Genomic DNA, 24,467 nt, shown 5'->3' on the forward strand with positions numbered 1-24,467 from the left:
ACATGGCTGAGGATTATGAAGAAAGCAGCACCCAGAGAAAACCTTTATTATGTGACAAAAAACCAATATGCACTAATTTTAATACTGTAAAGGGGATTGTGATCAACAAGGGTAAATATCAGAAAGCATAAAGCACTGCACTTGTCTTTAAAAGGACAATGAGCTGAAGAAGGGTAGGACTGAGCTAATGCTAAACTGGAAATAAAATTGTTTAGAGAGAATATCTATGTGCAGAGGGTAATAAATGTTCAGAGTGGTCTGACAGAGGTCATAGCAACTGCAATTTAGTATGGTTTCTTGTACAAGCCAAAGGCATTCCTGGAAGAGTGTATGGCTCATATAGTAATGGCTGGAGACAGTTTGCCTGTGGAAGAAAGAGAGATATAAATTGCTTTCAAGGAGCAAGTGAACATGCACAAGAGTGACTGCTACTCGGACAACAGCTTTATGAAAAGTGAAGCATGGACACAACAAGGGCAGTGCCTCAGCCAAGCTTTTCTCTCCCCTTTGCTTCCCTTTCACATGTAGAGCATTGTGTCATGCCAGCCAACATACTACATGTGTACAGAGGATTGGCAATACATGTATGTAGCTCCTCCACAAGTGTGCTCAAGTGAGCAAAATAGCTCTGTCCCTTTCCTGTCATATCCATTTGTGCCATTTCCCAGGATTAAAAAAAACCCCAAAAACAAAGAAAATAAAGTCACAGTGTAGCTAATGGCTGCCACAGAGTGTATTGCATTTTTCTGATCGAGTTTTTGTGTGTCATTTGGAAGGTGCAGGTTTGTGTTTTACCAGATAACTTTCCTCTCTCTCGATCTTAGTTGCAATTCATGTAGAAGCTACTGGAGAAGTTGTGGGTATAGCAGTTGCTGTTTCAGGCCTGAATCTTACAGTCCCATTGACTATTATTCAAGAGCAGCTAATTGTTTACAACACTAAATGATTGAAGAAACTTTTTACTTGACGCCAATCATTCTGTAACCACTGGGAATGAGGATTTAGAGAGCCACAGAAGCAGAGTACAGGATGTGGAAACCCAAGTTTTCTGGCAAATATGTACATCGGGATCTAAATTCAAGTATTACATGGGATTAGAATTGCTCCCATCAGGGCCACCCAGAGGGTTAATGGGGCCTGGGGCAAGTGTGAAGTTGGGGGCCACACCAGTGCCCCCTACAAGGACCTATGTGTGTGTGTACAAAGGTGGGGGACCACATAGAGAATTTTTGCATGCATGCATCACATATGAGAATTCTCACATGCAGCTCCTCCTTCCCTTGCCCTGGGGAGTGGGAACAAGTGGGCTTTCCCTGCTTATTCCCATGGCAAGGAGGGCTAGGCAGAGAGAATTTACCTTGGAGACAGATTACTAAAGCACAATGGCATTAACATTTTGCAAGTGAAACATTTATTAAACTTATGCTACAAAGTTTGGAACTTAAGAACAAAACGAGAAGAGGGAAGTTTAAGTATTTCTTTCTTGTCTTCATGGATGCAAAGTCATCCATTACATCATCATAATTTATTTGCTTTGCAAGTGCATTCTCCACTGAGAAAATGATCAAATGGTTCAGCCTATCCTCCCCAATAGCTGACCACAGGTAGTTCTTAATAATCTTAAGCTTCTAAAAGTGCGTTCCCCAGATGCAACAGAGACTGGCAAGGCAATGAGCATTGTCAAGCAAATGTGTATCTGAGGGAACACAGATTCTACACCTTTGCCATAAATCCGGTTGAGAAGTTCAAGTGCAGTGTCCATGGCTCCTTCAGAGGTGCACAAATTTGAGTCTTTCCTGATTTTGTAAAACAGGCAAAGTTCTTGCAACTCATCCTTGTTCACATCTCGTGGGTATGTTGTGGACAGGGACTCCACAAACGTCACAATTTCTTCATTCTCTGCAACAGCTGGTGGGTCAAGTATGGGTGAGAACAAGCTTGAGAGTTTCCCCATGGTCTCAGCTAGGCTTTGGAGATCTGAGAGGAGAATATTCACGGCTGCGATGAACACTTCAACCCTGAGTTTATCTTCAGGAGAAGATTGTGTATTCTGTATTAGCTGACTCATCATGGAAACATTTCATCTTTTGGATTCTTCTATGCATTCTCTTGATTTCGGTGGTGATACCTAGCCCCTCAGCGATGACCTTAGCTTCCGTGAGAAGACTTGGCCAGGAATCATTCAACCGTTGAATTTCTTCCAGGAGACTCCTGACATAGAAATATAGAATCATAGAAGTAGGGTCGGAAGGGACCTTGTAGATCTTCAAGTCTGGCCCCCTGCCTGGGCAGGAGGAAAACTGGGCTCAAATGACCCCATCCAGGTAGGCATCAAGCCGCTTCTTAAAGACCCCCAGGGTAGGAGCCAGCACCACTTCCCTTGGAAGTTGGTTCCAGATCCTAGCCGCCCTGACTGTGAAGTAGTTCCTACGGATGTCTAATCTAAACCTACTCTCCTACAACTTGTGGCCGTTATTCCTTGTTATCCGGGGGGCGCTAGGGGAAACAAGGTCTCCCCCAAACCCTTCTGGTTCCCCCTACTGAGTTTATAAATGGTCACCAGGTCCCCCCTCAGCCTTCTCTTGTGAAGGCTGAACAGGTTCAGGTCCCGTAGCCTCTCATTGTAGGGTCTGCCCTGCTGTCCCCGGATCATGCGGGTGGCCCTCCTTTGGACCCTCTCAATGTTGTCCACATCCCTCTTGAAGTGGGGCGCCCAGAACTGGAGACACAGTACTCCAGCTGTGGCCTGACCAGTGTCGCATAGAGGGGGAGGATCACCTCCTTGGCCCTACTCAAGATGCACCTGTGGATGCACAATAAGGTCTGGTTAGCTCTGCCGACTGTGACCTCGCATTGTCAGGCCATGTTCATCCTGGAGTCAATGATGACTCCAAGATCCCTTTCTGCCTCCGTGCTCTCAAGAAGGGAGTTTCCCATCTTATAAGTGTGCTGCTGGTTACTATTGCCCAAGTGCAGCACCCTGCACTTGTCCGTATTGAAACGCATCCTCTGTTTTTGTTAGCCCATCCCTGCAACCTATCCAGGTCTTGCTGCAGTCTTTCCCTCCCTACCAGCATGCCCACCTCACCCCAAATTTTGGTATCATCAGCAAATTTAAACAGGTTGCTTTTCACCCCGTCATCCAAATCGCTGATAAAGAAATTGAACAGTGCAAGCCCAAGGACTGAGCCCGGGGGACTCCACTGCCCATTTCCCCCTAGGTCGAATATGACCCATCCACCACCCACCCATCCATGCAAATTAGCGTCTGTTTCACACACAGCTATGTATAATATTTACTTCATGGTCAGGGACCAGTCCCATAATGTCACAATGACGTGTTGAGAATGATTCAGTGACATCTTACACTCTAATACACCAATTCCCTCTTTTTTATGAAAAGAAAATACCAAGAATTCTGGTGAGCAATATGTCACAGGGAAGGGGCCAACAGTACACACAGGAACTGAGGCAGGGGGCCTTTGCTTTGCAGGGGCCTGGGGCAAATTGCCCCAGTTGCCACACCTCCCCCCCCCCGAAGTCTTGGTTGCCATCTTAGCTGATTATGTAGTCACCCAACACACATGAATGGCACTGAATTCAGTTCCCACAACTATTTTCATTCAAAATGATGGGGAGGGAGCCACCTTTTGCATAACAGTCAGTAGGGCAGACCACTCACCCAGGAAGTGAAAGAGTTGGCTTCTACGCTCTCATCTGCCTGAGGTGATTCAAACCCACATATTTCACTTCTCAAGAGACTAACTTAACCAACATCTGAGAGGCTGAGAATCCTTCTCCCCTCTTCTTGAGGCTGGGCCATTGTGCAGAAAGCAATGAAAGATTGAAGGGATCAAGAAAAAAGTAAGCAAGGGGAACACCGCTCTGTGCAGCTCACTGATAAGGACACTCAGTTGGGATGAGTGAATTCTGGGTTCCAGCTCCTTCCCCTGAAACTGCATGTGCAGTTTTTGCATGAAAGAGCCATTAGATAAATTCCATAAACTGCAATAAAAGTAGCAACCTCCAGGACTCTTTCCCAGCTGGGCACAAGCACCCAAACTAAGATAAAGTGTAATGTAATCACTGAAGTGCTGGCCCTAAATGACTTAGGTGCCTAGTCTCTGCTTTCAAGAGTTGTGAAGAGATACCAAAAAGAATTTCTGAAAGTGTCTAAGCCAAGTAGGTGCCTAACTCCCATTGAAATCAAAATGATTTATGAGCCTAACCTACTCTGTCTTCAAGAATTCTATTAGGTGCCTATTGCATCTTTAGACAATAAGTCCTATAGTCCTGGTGTATAAGAGATGGTGGAAGTTTAACAGGTACAGAATCATGGAATATATGGGACCAGGTAACATGCATGGAAGAAAAGAACATCATGCTATGGCCACTTAAAGCACAGCGTAAAATTGACTGTCCATTAAACCATGATGGGCCAGCTTTTCCAAATCTGCAATAGCTATAATTACTAACCAATTTTGTAAAAAGCTCTCCCCTAATTTAGGCACCAAAACGATTGTCCGGGATTTCAAGAAACTTCAACACACTGAGCGGAGAGCTCTTTTGAAAAAAATCTAGTAACACTTTATATTGAGATCCCATGAAAATTAGTAAATTAATTGAAATTGCAATCAATAATTGATCAGCTGTTATAGAGTTTCAGTCAGTGATTCTCAACCAGCGTACCATATGACTGTGAGATCCTTAGCACTGTAGCTGTGCAAAACACCTACACAATTCATAAGATAAACCAAGAAAAGCAGTCTCTCTCAACCTTTTCAGAGTCATAACACCCGTCCTCACCTTTTTTAAATTTGGTGGCACCTCTAGTGGCAAGCAACCATTTTGATGTCTCAGTTTGTTTTCAACCAACTGCCGCTGCCACCTCATTTGGGGAAAATGGCTTGGTGCAACTGCTGCTCAACCTGAACAGAAACAACTGTGGCAGGTGCATGCTCTCCTGCCTCATTAGGTTTTTCTGATAAGCTTAAAGCAGGCAGGAGAGCCACCTCATTCTGAAGCCCTTCCTTGGCTAACCCTGCACAGCACCTCCCAGGAAAAGAGGCACATGGGGTAGGTAGAACTGTCCTGCATGCCTCCTTTTCCAGGAAGAGCATGGCTTGTGGGAGGTAGGGGGGTGGGAAGGCAGACCAAGAAGGGCTGCCACATGAGGTGACTCTTCCACCTGCTTTAGGTTTATCAGAGAACCCTAATGAGGCACGAGAGCACAGACAGTACACAAGGTGTATGGATCACTTTTACCTGGTGAGGGGTCTCATGGCACTTCTACCCTAAGGGGTCTCATGGCATCCTGGTTGAGAACCACTGACTTGAACATTTCAAATGGGAATCCATAGTGTCAAAAACATTCTGACCCCTTGTGGTCTTCTGAGTTCTTTGCAACAGAGGAGTTGATCTATTTTTCCGTAGTCAAAAAGCAAGTGAAAGCTAAGAGCTGGAATTTTCTAAGGACTGCTTTGAATCTAACAAAGCACTTGGCTAAGTGCATGTCTGTAGAGAAACCAGCTGAGCTGTGCAGAAGTGCATGATAGCTCTGTGCATACTGGCTTCAAAACTAGAAGCAGTTTAGCCACATTAGCACAGTGCCGAACATATTATGCTAATAAGATCCGTTTGGCTCTCAACATGGCTATGATGTTTCCAGTTCCAGAGCTACTGCACAGAAAGCATCTCTCAGCACCACTGAGTGTTTCTCAGTATTCAGCATCACCTTGTGCTATGTAGATATCTACCCTATCATATCCTAAGAAATCAGTAGGTTGTTTAGAACCATAGCTTAGAATCATCTTGTAAGCACTGTGCTCGGGACATCTACAAGACAGTAACATGCTTGTAATATCTATTAATAATTTATTTACACTTAAAAATATTTATAAATGGAATCTTAGTATAAATTGAAGAATATTTCGCATGTTGGAGACTGCTGTCACATCATTTCATCTAAACAATGCCCACGCCAACCAGAAACTTGCCATCATTATGTGGAGAAGAGGTTATGCATGAGACGTTCCTAAAATACCTCGGCATAACTCACCTTTTGTGAACATCTACAGAACGTTGCTAAAAAATGAAAGCATGAGTTAACATTGTTCATAAACTGGGCAGAAGGACATGAGGAGAAAATGCAACCACACTTTGAATGGCCACTCTAGCACTTGTTTTCTCTGCAGCAGAATATTGCTCTCTGTGACTGCCTTGCTTTGAATACCTGCTCATGAGCTGCCTTCATGCAAGTGCCTGGTGGTGGGCATGGCAAGGGTTCATCCGACTACTGGGAGGGACCTTGATCATCCCGGAGAAGGCCCCTGAACTCATCTGCCATGACTTTGAGTGTATTTTCAGTGGAGGGGTCTTCTTCTGTAGGTCCCTCGGGGTCAGTCGCGCCTCCTGGTGGATATTCGTGGGGCTCCACCTCCCCTACACTCCTTCCTTATGCCAACCTCCAGCGGGCCACCTGATCTTAATGCAGCCATCACTCCGGTCTAGATGATCTTTGGTCTTCATGCCCTCTTTGGGACTGGTTATTAGTTTCATCTCTTTGGTAGGCTGCAGGCCTACTAGTTTCACCTGTCTTGGCTATTTCTCCTATTGTCAATGGCTACTTGCTGAGCCTTGTAATCACCCCGGTGTTGAGGTGTAGGTCACATCCCCATTGAGGTAGACCTAACCACTGAATGCCCAAAGAAAAAGACAAGCCATAAAAGCAACAGAAGAAACTATATACAGACAAGAGGCACCAAAGAGAAAAAGGACTTAAAGAAAAAGAAAAGAAGGTGGATAGAAGAGAAGAGATTAGGCTAAGCTGCTCCTTCTCTCTCTCTGCCCTAGAACCTGAGGCAGGTGACGTCCCCCGGTGCTGCTCCATTTTTTACTTTCACCAAGAGTATCTTCTGTTCTTCCCCGGGTTAACCTTCCTCCTTGGCTTCGTACCTGTGGGAACCTGGAGTGGGAAGCCTCTGCCACCTCCAGGGTGCTTATAGCTCCTTTGGGAGCGGGGTCATCCCCTGGACACCGATGTTTCTCATGACCGGCATGGGGATATATTTTAATCACTGCCACTTGGGATGCCTCTCCCCAAGAGTAATCCGCCTCTTTGCGCTGGGGCTGCCTGCCACTGGTGCAGAGAGCCTTCGCAGCCTCCACTGCCTCTCTCTGATCAGGATCATTTCTTCCATGTCGGTGCTGCCTGCCAATGGCGTGGAGAGCCTCCGCAGCCTCCGCTACCTTTCCCGCACTTTCTGTTTCTCTGTCCATGCTCCTTTTTATCTCTGCTGGCTGGTGCTTGCTCTGAAGTCACCCGCCAGCTCCAGCTGTATATAAACATCGCTTATAAACTGCGTGGGCTCCGCTATTTGTTCCTCCTGCGTCTGGCATCCTGTGGGAGGTAAGTAGTTCTTGTTTCTGGGGAACTGGCAGCGGGGAAATGGCAGTGGCAGGCGACAGGGGAGTGGCAGCAAGTGTGCACATGGGAGTGCAGCACAGCTGGACAGGAGTGCAGCGCCTGTAGCAGGGCCAGTGCTGGCAGGGGCCCAGAGTGGGGCAGCATGAGCATGGAGTCTAGGCCAGCAGAGACTCTATGGAGCTGGGCTGGCTTCCCCCGCACCCTGCTCGGTGCAGCTCAGCCCAGCTCCATAGAGCCTCTGCCAGCGGTCCCCACACACCTGCCACCCTGCTCTGGGCCCCCACTGATGCTGGCCCCGGTGCAGTGATGCAGGCCCCACACTCCCACCCAGCTGTCACTGTACTTCTATGCGCCCACTCACTGACACTTTCCCACCACCTGCCACCGCAATTTCCCTGCTTTTCTGCCCACTGCCACTCCCCCGCCCCCCCTGCTGCTCCAACACCATGTGGTTCCTGGCTGCAGCACCAAGCCCCAGGACTCAGCAGGAGTCTGCCTGGTCCCTGTGATTCTCAGCCAGCTCTATGCAGAGCCAGCCGGTTGTGATTGTGGTGCAATTTTTTAGACGGTGCAACACGTTGTGAGCAATTGGCCAATTAGATCATTTAATGCCAATCTAAACTCAATCCATGCAGCTACCCCAAAGCAGTTGAATGATTATCAAGTTTAGATATTAATCTATGAATGTTGTAATCCTAAAATGTCATATGAGATACAAAGAGAGAGATAGAGAGAATAAATTGTAACAAAAGGAATACTGTTCTTGCTTATGTAGCTAAGGGGCTCATTGCTCTTGAGAATTTAGACCCAAATCTGGGAGTTCAGCACTTGAAAGTTGCCTTTATAGCACAGACACATAAAAGAACCTTCAGCAAACTCTAATTTTTAGATATTCAGTCTCTGGATCTCAAAAGGCAGATTAAAGCATAGAAACAGAATACATGCTGCAGATCTCACTACTCCACTATATAAAAAATTATTTTATTTATTAATCTAATTGAATATTACACCCAATTTGATTGCAGTGCTCAGAAGTATAATTTCACATGCATGACTGAATCAAAATAAATAATGCCAAAAGTTTCTAGATTGCCTTTGATCCATTTTAAGAATATCTTTCACTCAAAAGCTTGTCAAACTTTATTCTAACTATGAAGTTGAATAAAAGATATCATCCCTGCAAAAAATCCTTGACTCACATAATTCCTGGACCATCAGGGCTACAACGTCATTCTAACACTGATAAGATTAGACATATTGTTAATGGAAACTTGGTGTGCATTTTTGTTATGTATTTGTAAAATATTACGGGGCCCACCTATTGCGCAGCAGTCAAACATAATTTCCTTCCTTGAACTCTTGACAGCCCCCTCTACTTCTTCAGGACAGCAGAGTTATCTTGCTATGTGCATCTTTCCATGGATACAAATGACAGCTTCCTATGTCTCCAGGCACCTCCACTAGGATTGGGGAACTGTGCATTGCTCCCATTGTGGAGCAAGATTAAATCTGAGAAAAGGCCCTTATATTTGTATGCATTACAAGGACAGTGTCAGTTGATTGTTAAATTATTAAATACTACTCGATATGATCAGTTCCAAAATGTGGGGTTGTATGTTGTTGTTAGGACTGTAAATGTCCTAAGTGTTCAAACACCTATGTAGAGACTTAGAACAATTATGATAAAGTTTACGCTCTGTATGAGCAAGAAAGGTAAATTTTCTCAGCCACAGATTCTTTTCAGTGGAACTAAATTATTTATTAAATACAGAACTTCTCTTTCAAAGATCCATATTCCCATATGTTTACATTCACCATCTCTTTTACATAGCAGCTACTGCATAAAGTAGGAAATATCATGGATATATCCAACATTTTGCCTTTTCTCTTAAATATTCTCCAAATTCGGTTATAAATAACCCCTTATAGAAATTGCAGGACAGGCATGTTACTCTAAAACTAGAGGAATATATAGGCAGATCTAACAATCAATTGAACAGCCTCTAACTGTTTTCTAGTTTTTTCAATTCCCATTGACTTCTTGGGAATTGGGAACACTTAGTACCTCTCAGGAGGGATTTAACACCCTAGTGAATCTAATCTACAGCAAAGGCTGTGAATTGTCCAGCCTAGCAACAAGATTTAATGCCTCTCAAGAGACATTCAGCACCTTAATGACTCTATTATCTATAATAGGCTCTGAATCTTTCAACCCAATCACAACATTGACATCCATAAATCAAAGGTTCGTATAAAAAACTGTTGCCAGCAGACAACAGGAAGGACAACGAAAATCTCTAATCCAATTCTCATTTTACACTCAGTACTGTTAAAATAAATAGTGTTTGTTATAATCATAGTATTAACTTTAGTATATGCTTTACTATATTCATTTGGACATAAATCTTGGTCTTAAAATAATTCCAACTAGCACAGCAGAAATGTTTTTTCTAGCACTGGTGTTGCATCATTTTTGGCATCTAAAGGGATAATCACCATTCATTTCTAAAACCTTTTTCCCTTGTTCAGATAATCCCATTCAATGTCAATAATTTATGTAAAAATGCTCCCCCAGAGAAGAGCCCTGATTGGTCAGAATATATTATTTTCCCTTAGCTTTTAACAATTACTTTAGTGCTATACTATGATTTTTATTTATTTATGACTAGAAAATGGAGGAAAGATAAACAGGCCTTTTCCTGACTGGGCAAAATTGTTCATATAGCTATATACAATGAAGTACTCAATTTTCCCTCTCTGCCTGCAGAAGATCATTTACCCTAGTTCCCAGTTGTAGCCTATATACAGCATTCTTCATTTTCCTAAATTATAACTTTTCTCCAGTGTAGCCATTCTCAAATATTATGGAATTTTTTATTCTGGCATCGGGCATAAAATAATAAAAGTGTGTATTAAGTTATGGTGAATGAACTCTTTTCCTGTTTCAATCAGTTAGTTAATTCTGTCCCTATACAATTTACATATAAAAACCTAGCCAGGCTGTTTTATTCCATATACGCTTTTCTCCCTTTCTTGTAACTTTATGTTCTCTTTGAAAAGCAGGTTCCTTTGATTTGGGCACTAAGTATGGATCTAGGTGCCTCAGTTTGGACACCCAAGTTTTATAAAAATCTTGCTATGGCCCTCTGTGACTGCATTAAAAGGATAAAAAGGAAGCCTTTTCCTTGAAATGTTATCCCTCTGTACTGGAAATGCTTTCCCTCTATACTTCTACATAACCTAAAATCTCCATGCTCTTCTCCATCTTGCTGTTTCTTCCATCATATGCTTCCTGCCCCTTGAAATACTGTATGCCCATATCTAAGTCCAATTAAATCTTCCACCCATTAGAGAATAATTGGTAGAAGGAGGTGATTCACCTGCTTCAAGCAAGTGATTCTCCCACTTCACTGAGCACTGGTGAGACCCCAACTGGAGTACTGCGTCCAGTTCTGGGCACTGCACTTTAACAAGGATGTGGGACAACTTGAGAGAGTCCAGAGAAAAGCCACCCATATGATTAGAGGATTGCATGGCAAGCCATACAAGAAAAGGCGGAGGGACCTGGGACTCTTCAGCCTGAAAAAGAGAAGGCTGAGAGGGGACTTGGTAGCAGTTTACTGCTACATCAGGGGAGTACATCAGGGGTTCGATGATCAGCTGTTCACCACGGCACCCTTGGGGAGAACCAGGAGTAATGTCCCCAAACTCCTGGAAGACCGTTTCAAGCTCAACATTAGGAAAAACTTCTTCACAGTGACTCTACTGCCCAGGGGGCAGTTCTGGCACCAAGCCAACTCCTCCTCCCACCTTTGGTGGTGTGACCTTCCAACCCCTAGGGGTACAACCTTGTGCAAACAGCCTGCAGAGCACAGGCCAGCTAGCCAGGTCACAAAGCATGGATACGTCCACGAACGGAGTCTAGGGGGGAACAAGGTAGGGGCCTGGATTGGGTTCCCATGAACTGGGGCTTCCTTCTCATCCCATTAACTCTTCACTTTCCAGATTCCCACCCCCCCAGCCAATCTCTTGCACACCCCCACCTAGAGCAGGGATGCCTTTCTTGGTTCATCAGCCCTGTAGGGGCACCTCACAGCTGTAGCTCCTAGTCCAGCCCCTGCTTGCCAGCCCTTTAGTAACAAGTCACAGCTGGAAGGATTTTAACCTCAAGTTGGGACTGCTTCAAACTAGAGCTGTCACCAACACTGATCAACATCTGATCTACAATGTCTAACAAGGCTCTAAGTGAAGGCTGCAATTCCATTACCCTTGCACCACAAATGGATCCAGGATATTATAAAGGGGGGGGGGGTGAAGTTGCAATGACCAGTGCTGCAGGGGTGGCTGCAATCCCTGCTGACAGGTTCCTCCCCCAGTCCCCTGCCACTGCCCTGTGCTGGAGCAGCAGCCAAGGACTTAGGTCTCAGGAGAGATGATCATTTCCCCAACTCCCTTCCCCTCCACACTCAGAGGCATAGTCCCTCCCCTCCCTCCCATCCTCTCCTGCCTGCTGCTACCTAGTGGTATCCTGGGAGTGAGAAAAGCTGCCCACTCCAGCTGGGCTGTGTGGGGGTTGCACTCACAGGGGACTGCAGCAGCAGTAGCAGTGGCCATGGGACATGTTGTTCATCCTCCCCCTGTCTGCTCCTGGGGTGGCAAAGAACACCCAGGGGGGCAGACAGGAAGGGGGAACTGCTATTGCAGTGCCTGGCTGTGTGGATAGGAGTGAAGGCAGACTGGTTACCAGAAAAAAGTCAATGCATGCATAACAAGGCACATGCAGCCCCCATACAGCCCATCTGGGGTGGGCAGGACCTCCCCTCTCCACAGGTGCTGTCCCAGTGGGACGCAGGAGAGGGGGGAAATGGGAGGGGAGCGGGAAGGGAGGTGACATGCCTTTGGGCATGGAGGGGGAAGGAAGGGGGAAATGCTTATCTTCTTGTCCCTGGCTGCTGCTCCCCTAGTATGGACAGATGAGGGTTGCAGCTACACCACTGCACCTGCTCTGCCCAAAGACCAAGGGTAACTCCAGAGCCACTCCTGCCTTGTTCCAGCCAGGCTGTGCCTGAGACAGTGGTAGCAGTGGTAGCAGGTGGGTTCCTCCTCTCTGCCTACTCCCCACATTGTCCCTGGTGTTTCCTGCCGGCTCAGGGAGGAGGAAATCTGCCTACTGTCACCACCCCAGCTCTTGCCTTCAGCTGAGCCCCGCTCCCTGCAAAGCCTGGCTGGAGCTGGGTAGAAGCATCTCTGGAGCTCACCTGTTGCAGAAGCAACCAGGGACATTGTCAGCAACAGGTGTGGGAGGGGCAGATGTGAGAGGAGGCAGGGATAGTACTGATGAGCACTCAGTGGAGAGAAAAAGAGAGGGTGCTGAGAGTTATGGGGAGATTCTTGTCTGATTCAGGGACTTAAAAAGCAGTCCTCAGCAGCTGCTTTTATGTCTGTCCCAGTGTGGGAGAGAAAACTGGGAGCTCGGGGTGCAGTCACCCCAGCAGCATTGATCACTGCTCCCGCACCCCCATTGACAAAATCCTAGATCCACTCATGGACTAGATGCCAAATACAAAAATCAATTTAAAGGCAGCTCTAGTGCATTAAGCTAGATAACCTCTTTCCCACTGCCAATATAGATGTGAATGGAATTGTTAGCTGTGTTAGATCAGACTATGATTAGAAGTTGTCAATGTAAAATATTATTATACCAAATGTATTCTGTTGGTTAACATGATGTTGAAAAGTGGTGATTTTTTTTTCTTTTATTTGATACTATGTCTTTACAGTCTGATCACTTTCTGGACTGACTTTGTTTTTTATGTTCCTGACTTCCTAGGGGAATGATTCCAGCTCTTCCACATCTGGATAAATCAAACTGGTATTTTGCAATCAAGTCAAATCCTTTAAAGCACTACCTCTGCCGTACTATCCCTGTCTTTCAATCAAACCATGTTACAAAAGCTTCTTTTAATTTCCAGCCAGATAGCTTGCCATAATGTGCTCATTTTTCTCTCAGAAAATAGACAGGGAGTGTTATCCACCTTTCCTGAATACACTATCGTCAAATCATCGGTGTGGCATAATGTCCTCCCTGATATGCTAAAAGAGTGGAGTGTATACAGCTGTCTATCATGTTTTGTTTCTATTAAACCTTTGATGTAGTCACTGGGAGTCAAAATAGAACATAAGACAAAGGGTTGATCTTTTTTTTTAAACCTTTGTGAAATAATTCAGTCATTTCAAAGAAAAATGTAGTTCATAGGTATAAAAAGGAAAACAAACGTCCTGATCCTGACAGGCCTAAAATTAAGTTCTTTCCTATTTTTGGCTTCTTTTTTTGTTAAATCAATGGTTTTTATTTTTGGCTAATACATTAATGAAATTATTTTCTATTCAGTGTAATAGCAGCGTAATAGGCAAGTGAATGGACTTAAAGCATCTTGAATACTGTCCACTTGCTTTCACTTCACTTTAATATTGTCATCTGTTTAAAATTGTAATAGTTGGGAGACAGACAAGCTTTTCATCTTATCAAAGGAAACAGGATGGCAAAATACTAATCTCAGCCTTCTTCACAGAGAAAGATGGATTAAATAGAGATTACATAGATTGAGGGCAGACAGACAGACAGACACAAACATCCACCATACTCAAAATTTCCCATTTATTTAGATATTTGAATGTTTAGATCTACTGAAGAGCTTTAAATGAGATAGCAATATAAAACTCTATTTTCATGTTACATAATAAACCAACCATTCACTGTTGAAGATATATGACATGACAACATAATTTTAGACCATGACTTGAGGAGCTTTTGTATCCCTCCAAATGTCAAAATCATAGGTATTGATTGCTCACATGTCCCCAAATTACAGGACTTGCTTAAAAAAATATGTGGTCTTTTTTTAATAATAAATGCTGAATTTTCTATATTTGCCTAGTTATTCTTGAGTCACTAGAATGCATTTGCCTTATGTTTTCAAAAAATGTTTCCTGCAATCATGAGGATTAGAAGCTTACTTTTTAAATATAATCTGAGATTCTTATTCATTATCATGATTCCAGCAGCTGGCACTTAAAAAAAAATTATAAAAATATCAAGACTGTCAATCATGAGAACTGGCAGCAGTTCCCCTTTACAACAGTTCCTCCTGGCTGGTAAGGCCTGTGGGCCTAATGCTTATTTTCATGAAAGCACCACACTATTCCTTCTAGCTAACCAGCCCCAGCGGCAGCTATAGGAGACCAGTGCCATCATCCTGCCTACTCATTTGGTGCAGTTAATATCCCAAAAATCCTTTGCAGGAAATATTATTGCAAATAGGAAGCAGCATGCGCTGAATATATTCATAGACCACGAATAGAAAGAGAATGTATCTGTTTGAACATCCACCCACTTCGCATTCTCAAAATTGCTGTGCATGCACCCACTTTGCATTCTGGCCCTAACTTGTGTGTTTGGGATTCCCCTAATGATATGTAAATCCTGTGAAAGAGATTCAAACAGCCAAAATGCCAACAGTAGCTTAGTTGTGAGATGTAAGCATCTATCAAAAAGAATTGTGCTGCATTTGAGGACATTTGCAATAGCAAATAAAGAACAGAAAATTAAAGGGTACTCTTCACACCACTGTATTCCTTGGGTGTTTTCAGGTGTGCAGTGGCTTTCCTGCTAAGTGTCCTGCTAGAACAAATTTTGGTGATTGGACTGACAACCCCAAGGCAGGCTGCTGAGGAATGATGACATTTTGAATAGGAGTGAAATCATACTGGTTACCAGAAAAAAAGTAAAAGCATATCAAGGCATGTGTCACTCACATGCATGGCAAGCACAAGAAAACCAGTAGGGCTGTGCGAAATTTCTCTGGCTATTTTGTTTCAATGATGTTTCGACTTGTTTCAAGCTTGAAACAGCAAAATCGAAACAAAACAAAGAGCTTCGAAACAGCCGCAAAACAAAATGAGGGGAGTCGAAATGTTTTGAAAGTTTTGAAATGTTTCAAGTTTTGAAGCTTGCCTGCAGGTAAACAGAAAGTAAGGAGAGGGACGGGAGAAGAGGGGAGAAGGTCTGCTCTCATATTGACTGTGTAGCTAGCCAGTGACTGTTGTCCTTCCCTGAGGTCCCTTCCAATCCCAGTGCTGTGAGGGAGGGATGGAAAAATAGCATAAAAGGCAGCATTGTTTGAACTGGCCTGCTTTCTGTCACCCATGTCACGAGCTTTGCTTGTCAGCAGCCTGAGGTGCAGTTTCCCATAAACCCTGGCACTTATCTCCTTGAAACCTGGCAGGCTTCATGGCCTCAGTAGGGTTTATCTTGCCTGCTGTTTTCACCCTGCTGCACCTTCACACACACACACACACACACACACACACACACGAGACACAAGTTTTGCTTTCAAGAATTTGAGGTGCAGTTTCCCAGAAACCCCTTCATCTATGTCCTTGAAACTTGGCAGACTTTATGGCCTCAGAAGGAGCTACCACCCCTGCAAGTTCCATCCAGATCAGGCAAGAACTGACAAAGTTATAGGCAGTTTTGTGATTCCCCATTATAGCCTATGGGGGAAATGTCAAAACAGTGTCAAAACAACGAAACAGTTTCGACAAAACAAAACAAAACAAAACAAAACAAAACAGTGGTTTTGAAATGAAACAAAACTCAAAACAAAACACTGTCCAGCCAAAATGTCAAAACGGAAGTCGAAACAAAATGGTGCTGTTTCGCACAGCCCTAAAAACCAGCAAGAAACTCCACTCCAAATGACTGGATATAATCACTGCCTCTGATTATTTAAAAGATTGAAATCATATAAAAAGTCTTTCAGCAGTAAGTATTGTGTCCTATGGATACCAGATATAAATATCAATTACAAGCATGGGCAGATCTAGGATTTCAAAAGTGGTGGGGTACAGATGTGACTAGAGCCATATGGATGACTGAAACCACCCCCTCCCAGGCAGATCATGCTACAGTAGCAGCTGCTAGGAACTTTTTGGAGTCCCTGATGCAGGTATGATTCCCCTGCACCAGGCACCCTCTCCCCTCCAGCACTCAGCAGCACCTCCATCCCCTGACCTTCCATTCCCCCCTCCACCTCTCCTTCAGGGGATGTCCACATCTGTCCTCTGGGTGTAGGAATTGGGGTATGTACCCACCCCCGCTACTGAGGATACCACTGGGGCTGGGGATACCCCAGAGCTGCTCCTGCCCTGCTACAGCCACAGCTTCAGTGAGTGGCTTTACAGAGAGCCAGAGTCATCTGGGGACGGCAGCAAGTGGGTCCCCCACCTTCCAGTGCCTGCTTCTTTCCCAGTACCCTGGTTGTCCCTCACTAGCTGGGAGCACATGCTGGAAGAGGGAACCACCTGCCACGGCCTCCATCCCTGGCTCAGCCCAGCACCCCACATGACTGCTTCCTGCAGCTAGAGCCCCCAAGACAGTGAGGGAAACTGGGGGAGGAGACAGGGAGCAGGGATTCACCTGCTGCTGCCAAGATGTGCACCTTGCACAGCCACTCCTAGTGGACCCTGGCTGGAGCACAGCAGTGGCTCAGCCAGGGACAGAGGCAGTGGCAGATGGGTCTCCCTCATCCTCACCTGCTCCATGCCTGGTCCCCCCAAGTATCCCCCACTAGCCCAGGTCTCCAGCCATACCTCAGACTCCATAGAGGCCCCAGGAGTCTGTGGTGCTGGGAATTGTGACCATGTCACTGCATCCTTCCTGGATCCACATCCCTCCCCAAGTACAAGACAGCTCTAGTAGGGGAATTAGTTAAAATATTTCCCACTGTCAATGTGGCGATGAGTGAAATTGTTAAAAATAGTCCCTAATTTTACATATCCAAATATCAATGTCCAGGCTAATTTGATCAGATAGGGCACTGATTGTTTGGGGGTGCAGGGTGAGGGGAGTTGGAGATATGATAAGCTTTCATTATTCCACTGCCTTCCTGGTACAATCTCTGATATGAAGGAGAGACCATTTTTAAAAAAAAAGCTCAGCACTGATCTACCTCTACTCCCACAAACAGTGGTAAGAAAATTCCTTCAGTGGGAACAGAGTTAGACCAATGCGGCTCACTTTTGAAAATCCCACACTCTGCCATTTGCCCAAAGAAACTCATGAAATGTACATCAGAGCCAGGAATTAAACTCAGATTTCCTGAGCCCTTAGCTGAGACCTTTACTACAAAACTGTACATCTTCTCAAAATCTTCTCTGACTTAAGGCTGTTGGGTCAGCTATTTAATTACAATAAATGTCATTCTAATCACTGCTGTATACTCTAATATTGATTTTTTCAGAGCAAAGAGCCTCTGCTTTTCATGGAGAAAGGTATATTTATCTCCATTTATCTCACTCTGGAGTATTCAATCTTTTGAGTGATTGCTTTTCCCATTATTATGGAAAATGCTATCCCCATCAACCATTCATGCTCTGCTGCACTACAGATAGCATACTTGCTTTACTCCCTAGATATGACAACAGCAAACAGCTTAATTATTCTAAGTGAATTGTAATATACTTCACTTAGGTGACAAGAAGACTGAAGTGCAGCATAAAAAGAAGGGTCCTATTATGTACACAGAGAAACATATGACAGAACATAAGGAAGACACAAACATAGTCCATTAAGGATGTAGATATCTTTAGTAAATTTAGTATAAGTTTAGTATAAATAGCAGACACTAGATATAGTCTGGTAGCCGCTCAGTAAAAGTCTCACTTCAGCATGAGTCAAAGGTATAAAATCCTCATTTTCCACCTAATTCTGTAGTACTCCAATGAGGAAGGAGGAAGTGTTACCAAATTTATTCCTGACTCCATACACCATTCACATTAAAGCTTAAAGTATGAGAATTGATTTCCTTTGTCATTTGAACCTAGTGGCCACATCCAGATGAATGAAGACATGCAGGTGGTCCCCATACTGCTACCTTGCAGTGCAGGGGCATTTTTTGGCCCTGGTAGGTCAAAAAAACTCATGCTTTAAAAAGCAGGAAGGTGCACATGGCAGCAGCACACATTGCCCAAAAAAGAGCCTAGCCTGCCAGAGCCATATTCTGGCTGCCAGCCAGACTCCCAGCTGCAGGAATGCCACAGCTACCACTCCCTGAGGCCCCCAGGACCCCAGGTAAGGCTGTTGGGTCTAGCACAGTTGCTGGCTCCCAGGCTCCCATACCCTACCTGGGGTAAACCTGCTATATGCCAGAGGGTATGTGGTATGGTCATTCCCCAAAGACAAGGAGCAGCAGCACAAGGTGTGCCACTGCTACTTGTCCCTGGGGAAACAAACATCCACGCTCATGTGGACATGGCCAGTTAGTGCAACTGTCAGTGGTATTTTTGAACTTCAGTCACCTGGGGTACAAATTTTGTGCTTTATCTGAGCATTGATATAGTCACATCTTTAAAGGCAAAACATGGCGCTTTATGATTACACAAATAATGACATATTCCAAGATCCTAGTTAAATTAGAGAATATCAGAATATTAGAGAATGATCTCTTGGCTTGTCTCCTGAGTGTATGAAAGAGGGAAGTCCTTATGAAGAGGAGTAGTATTCCAAATGAGTGCTTCAAGCTCACTGAAGACTTATGAATATAAGATCTGAGCCTGGATTACTGTTACATTAAAATGTTTTCCATATTTTCTTTGTATTCTATGGAGCTCTATTCCAATACCAGCTAGTGCCAAAAAAGCAAAATTCTTAAACCCTTTAGCTCTGGATTTCAACAGTTCAATGCAATGAAAGACAAGATTAACAAATGAAAATAGCTCTTTCAGTGCAAAAATCTTGATCAATGAAAGACTCTAAAAGCCATTCTTATAAAGTGGCCATAGCCTGAGCTTTCAATTTTTACCCCAAATATTGTGCAAATAGAAACTGAAAGTATGTATCTAAATGCCATCTCAGTAGGAACACTTTTGAACAAACAACTGTGCTTACTTACATAAATGTAGAGACTGTGTTGTGGTGCAGCATATCAACCATACTCCCATAATTCTAAGTAGGGCTGTGTGAAACAGCACCATTTTGTTTTGGTTTCTGCTTCATTGTTTTGACAGGACAGTGTTTTGTTTCAACACTTCGTTTAGTTTTGAAGTACTGTTCCATTTCGTTTCGTCAGAACTGTTGACGCTGTTTCGACGTTTCGTCCATAGGCTATAATGGAGAATTGTGAAACTGCTTATAACTGTCATTTCTTGCCTGATTTGGATGAAAATTGCAGGAATGGTAACCCCTTCTGTGGGCATGAAGCCTGTCAAGTTTCAAGGAGATAGGTTTAGAGGTTTCTGAGAAACTGCACCTCAGGTGCTGACAAGCAAAACTCATGTCTTTTGTCAGCAGCAGCACCCTCCTGTCATCCAACATGCAGATCTGGGGGCCCGCACCCCCAGGAGGGCTGTGGGGCTGTGCCAGACTCCTCCCGGTGGTGTGGGCCCCTGGATCTCTACTCAGAATGACAGGAGGCTGCCACCTGGGACTGGCACTGGGTGCAGCCTGCACCCAGCTCCAGGAAGACTAGTGCTGCCACTAGCCCCAGGCAGCAGCAGCAGCCTCCTGTCATCCCACATGCAGATCTGGGGACCTGCACCCCTGGGAGGACTGTACTGGACTCCTCCCTGGGGTGTGGGCCCCCAGATCTACGCTCAGGCTGACAGGAGGCTGTCGCTGCCACCTGGACTCTGCCTGCCACCTGGGCTGCCGCAGCCTCCTATCATCCCACATGCATCCTCCCTGGGAGGAGTCTGGCAGTACTGGGAAGGCAGGTTGAGCTCCGTGGAGCTGGCAGAGCCACTCAGAGCACAGCCCTGGCTCTCCCCGCCTCCCACCACCAGGCTGCACTCCGACTGGTTCTGCCAGCCCCATGGAGCGCAGCCCAATGGCGGGAGGCTGGGGAGAGCCAGGGCTGTGCTCCAACCAACTCCCCCAGCCCCACGGAGCTCAGCTCAGAGGTGGGAGAATGGAAAGAGCCAGGGCTGTACTCTGACTGGCTCTGCCAGCCCCATGGAGCTGCGCCCAATGATGGGAGTGGAGCACATCCCTGGCTCTCCCCTGTCTCCCACCACTGGGCTGTGCTCTGGGTGGCTCCACCAGCCCCAGGGAGCTGAACATGGTGGCAGGAGGGGGAGCACAGCCCTGGCTCTCCCCTGCCTCCCACCACCAGGCTAAGCTCTGTGGGGCTAGAGGAGCTGGTTGGAGTGCAGCCCTGGCTCTCCTCTGCCTCCCGCCATGCGGCTGTACTCCGAGTGGCTCCACCAGCCCCATGGAGTCGCGCCTAGTGGTGGGAGGCAGAGGAAAGCCACTGGCCAGGGCTGCGCTCCGAGTGGCTCCACCACTGGTTCTCCTGCCACCTCCTGCTGCCGGACTGAGCTCTGTGAAACCGGCATAGCCACTCAGAGCGTTGTCTGGTGGTGGGAGGGGTGGGAGAGCCAGGGCTACACTCCATAGTTTCATAGTTGGTAGGGTCAGAAGGGACCTGAGCAAATCATCAAGTCTGACCCTCTACCATGGCAGGAAAGAGTGCTGGGGTCAAATGACCCTGGCAAGGTGTTCATCCAGCCTCCTCTTAAAGACCCCCAGGGTAGGAGCCAGCACCACTTCTCTTGGAAGTTGGTTCCAGATCCTAGCCGCCCTGACTGTGAAGTAGCACCTCCTGATGTCTAGCTTGAATCTACCCTCTGCCAGGTTGTGGGCATTCTTTCTAGTCACTCCTCGTAGTGCTCGGGGGAACAGGGACTCCCCCAATGCCTGCTGGTCCCCCCTGACTAGTTTGTAAACGGCCACTAGATCCCCCCCTGCAGCCTTCTCTTGTAGAGGCTGAACAGGTTCAGGTCCCTTAGCCTCTCATCATAGGGCCTGCTCTGCTGCCCCCTGGTCATGCGGGTGGCCCTCCTCTGGACCATTTCCATGTTGTCCACATCCCTCCTGAAGTGCAGCGCCCAGAATTGGATGCAGTTCTCCAACTGCGGCCTGATCAGTGTTGCATAGAGGGGGAGGATCACCTCTTTGGACCCGGGCTGAGCTCCAAGGGGCTGGTGGAGCTGCTTGGAGTGCAGCCCTGGCTCTCCCCCACCTCCCACCACTGGGCTGCTTCAAAACGCGAAACGTTTTGAAATGTTTTGAGTACCCTCATTTCATTTCAAAGCTGTTTCAAAGCCTTTTGTTTCATTTTGATTTAGCTGTTTTGAGCTCAAAGGTAATCATAACATACCAAATAATAATAAGTGCTCTAGGACCAAATTCTAGAGACAGTAGTGCTACATATATGAAAATGAGAACAACATTTAGAACTATATGAAAAATCTAATACAAATCTTTCATGCAGGACTGCTACTACATAGACCATCATAATCTCTATAGAAACTCCGATTGAGTGAACACACCTATTAAAAAAAGAATCTCCAAACTTTAATCCTCTTTATTCTTAGGTATACTGAATGGCATCCAGCTATCTAATTAATTTCAGGCAATTGTAGTAATTTTCACACTATAAGAATAAAAAAAAATGTAAAATGTTACTGTTGCATTATGTTTACTCGAATATAAGACATCCCTGAATATAAGATGACCACCCAAATAATTAGATTCTATATATGGAAAATTTATAAATGTGTTATAATTTTTCAGATATAGAATCTAAGTATTGGAGGGTTGTCCTGAATCCCTCCATCCTCCCTCCCCCCTCCCCCACCTGCTACAGCAGGAAAAACAGTGACTGGAGGTGGGGAGGTGGGGCGTTCAGGTTGTCCCCTTGCCCTTTGCCTCACCCACTTCTTTCTTCTGCAGCCTTTCTGTCCCCTGCAGCCTTTCTGTCCCCTGCCACCTGCAGCCCCCTACCCAAGCTGCTCACAGCTTCTGCCCCCACCACTCGCAACCCCCAGTCTCTTCCCCGCAAAGTTCATTCAGTACCTGTCTCTTCCCCTCCTCCTTCCCATGACATTGTTTGTGTTTCTCCATCCTGGAGCACAACAAATGGAAGCTCAGCCCTTGCCTGGACATGAAACAGTGTTGCTGCTGCTGAGTGGCCAAGCAGGGGAAAGAATTTCCATATACTCTGTGCCCAGAAGAGACACCAGCCTGAGCTGAAGCCAAGTGGTGCCTGACAGTAAGGAGGAGAGAAGGGAGTGGGCATGGGAAAGAAGCTGCAGAGCGGGGAAGCTGGGGGTTGGGGTGGCAGGAGGCTGCTGTGTTTCTGACTCTGGCCCTGTCCCAGGCTCAGAGCCAGAGCCACATGCAAATAGAAGACAAGGGGCTTTTTTCCCCCCATGCTGACTAGGGGGATAGTCATACATTGGAGTAAATATGGTATTTTTTTAATAGCCATTTGAAATATAACAGTCAGATTAACAAAGAAATAAATAGCTATGGCCCTCAGACTTCAGGGAAATAGCTGATGTGCAGATTTAAAAAAAACAAACCAACTCAGGGCACAATATTATGTGCAATATCATGTCCTCGACAGAAATTAAAGAGAGTTTTGTCTCCGATATCATTGGTGTCAGAATTTCAACCAATGTTGTCAGCAATCCCTCAATTTGAGGATGACGTCTACCATAGCTCATTGATGGGCCTTGAGGTGACTTAAGAGTCTAATCCTTGAGGCACAGAGCTGTATGCAAAAGTTGCAGGTCTTTCTGCAGGGGACAGTAGGCTGCAAGCTGGGATTCCTCTGATTTTCTTTCCTCTGCTCTCTCTTCACTGCTTCAAGGGCAAGAAACTTTACCTTGAAATGTGCTGTTGCTTGGTTGAGTTTGCAGTGCCATTTGAGTCTGTCAGCAGCTAGCTCCTCCCAACTCTTGATGTCAACATCTGTTTCCTTGAGGTATATGTTCAATGTGTACTCACAGTGTTTCCTCTAGCCACCATAAGATCAAGACATTCATTACTAAGCTGGGAGTAGAGAACTTGTTTTCATAGAATCATGGAGAGTTTGGGGAGTCAAGTCAGGCATCTGCATACGATGTTCAGTCCAGAAAAGTTGGTGCTTGAGGATCACCGACTCAGTGTTGGTAATATTGACTTCAGCCAGGATGCTGGCATTTGTGCAGTGATCCTCTCATTTGATGTGGAGGATTTTCCAGAGATGTTGTTGATGATGCCTCTCCAGGTTCTTCAGATGATGACAGTAGGTAGGCTGACTATAAGGAAATCCAGGACATCAGGGACATTCATCCAGGATGCTGCCTCCCCCACACTCTCACAAGTTGGTGGGGCTGGGGCGGAGTGTCAGGCAGGCAGTGGTGCATGCTCTCCAGCCTGAAAGGCATTCTGCACCATTCCAACTTCCAGATAGACTATGCTCTGCAGCCCTGCATTTCTGGGATGCCTATTATAATTATCAATAGCCGGCCAAGACCAGACTCTGAAAACCAGGATTGTACCAGATAAACCAGGACATATAGTCACCCTAACAGTAGGTCACCCACATTTCTCATCTGTAGAGAAGAGTGGGGATGATGACAGCATTGTAGACCTGAATCTTGTGGTATCTTTCTGGTGAGTGTGATAAAAAAGACACATCAAAGCAATGTCCCAAAGGAGGTACTTGCCCACCAGATCCTGGGCTGGGTCTCTGCATCAATGTTCACTCAATGAGAGAAGTGGCTACTGAGGTAGGGGAAGTGCTGGACTACTTCCAGGGTCTTTCCCTCAATGTTAATTTGGGAAGTGGTGGGGGGAGGAGGAGTGAAATCACATTCATGGCCTAGACTAAAGTGCTCTATCAGCCTGCTCTAGGCTTCTCAATGTTGAGAGAGAGGTCCAAAGTTTGGTAAGCTTCTCTGTCAAGATTCAGCATAGTCTGAAGGCTTTCCTCAGCATGCACAAGGATGGTGCAGTCATTGGCATATTGAAGGCCAAGGATGGTTATTTTGAATACATTGGTCTTCAAGCAAAAATGATCCAGATCGAAGAGTCCTCCATCTATTCAGTATTCAATGTCAGTTCCAGAAGGAAAGCAGTCCTTAATGAGAACCAGGATGACTGTCAGAAAAATGGAAAACAGAGCTGGGACAACCTCAGTTCAGATGCTAAATA

This window comes from Alligator mississippiensis, chromosome 2 (assembly GCF_030867095.1).
Source record: "Alligator mississippiensis isolate rAllMis1 chromosome 2, rAllMis1, whole genome shotgun sequence".
NCBI lineage: Eukaryota > Metazoa > Chordata > Crocodylia > Alligatoridae > Alligator > Alligator mississippiensis.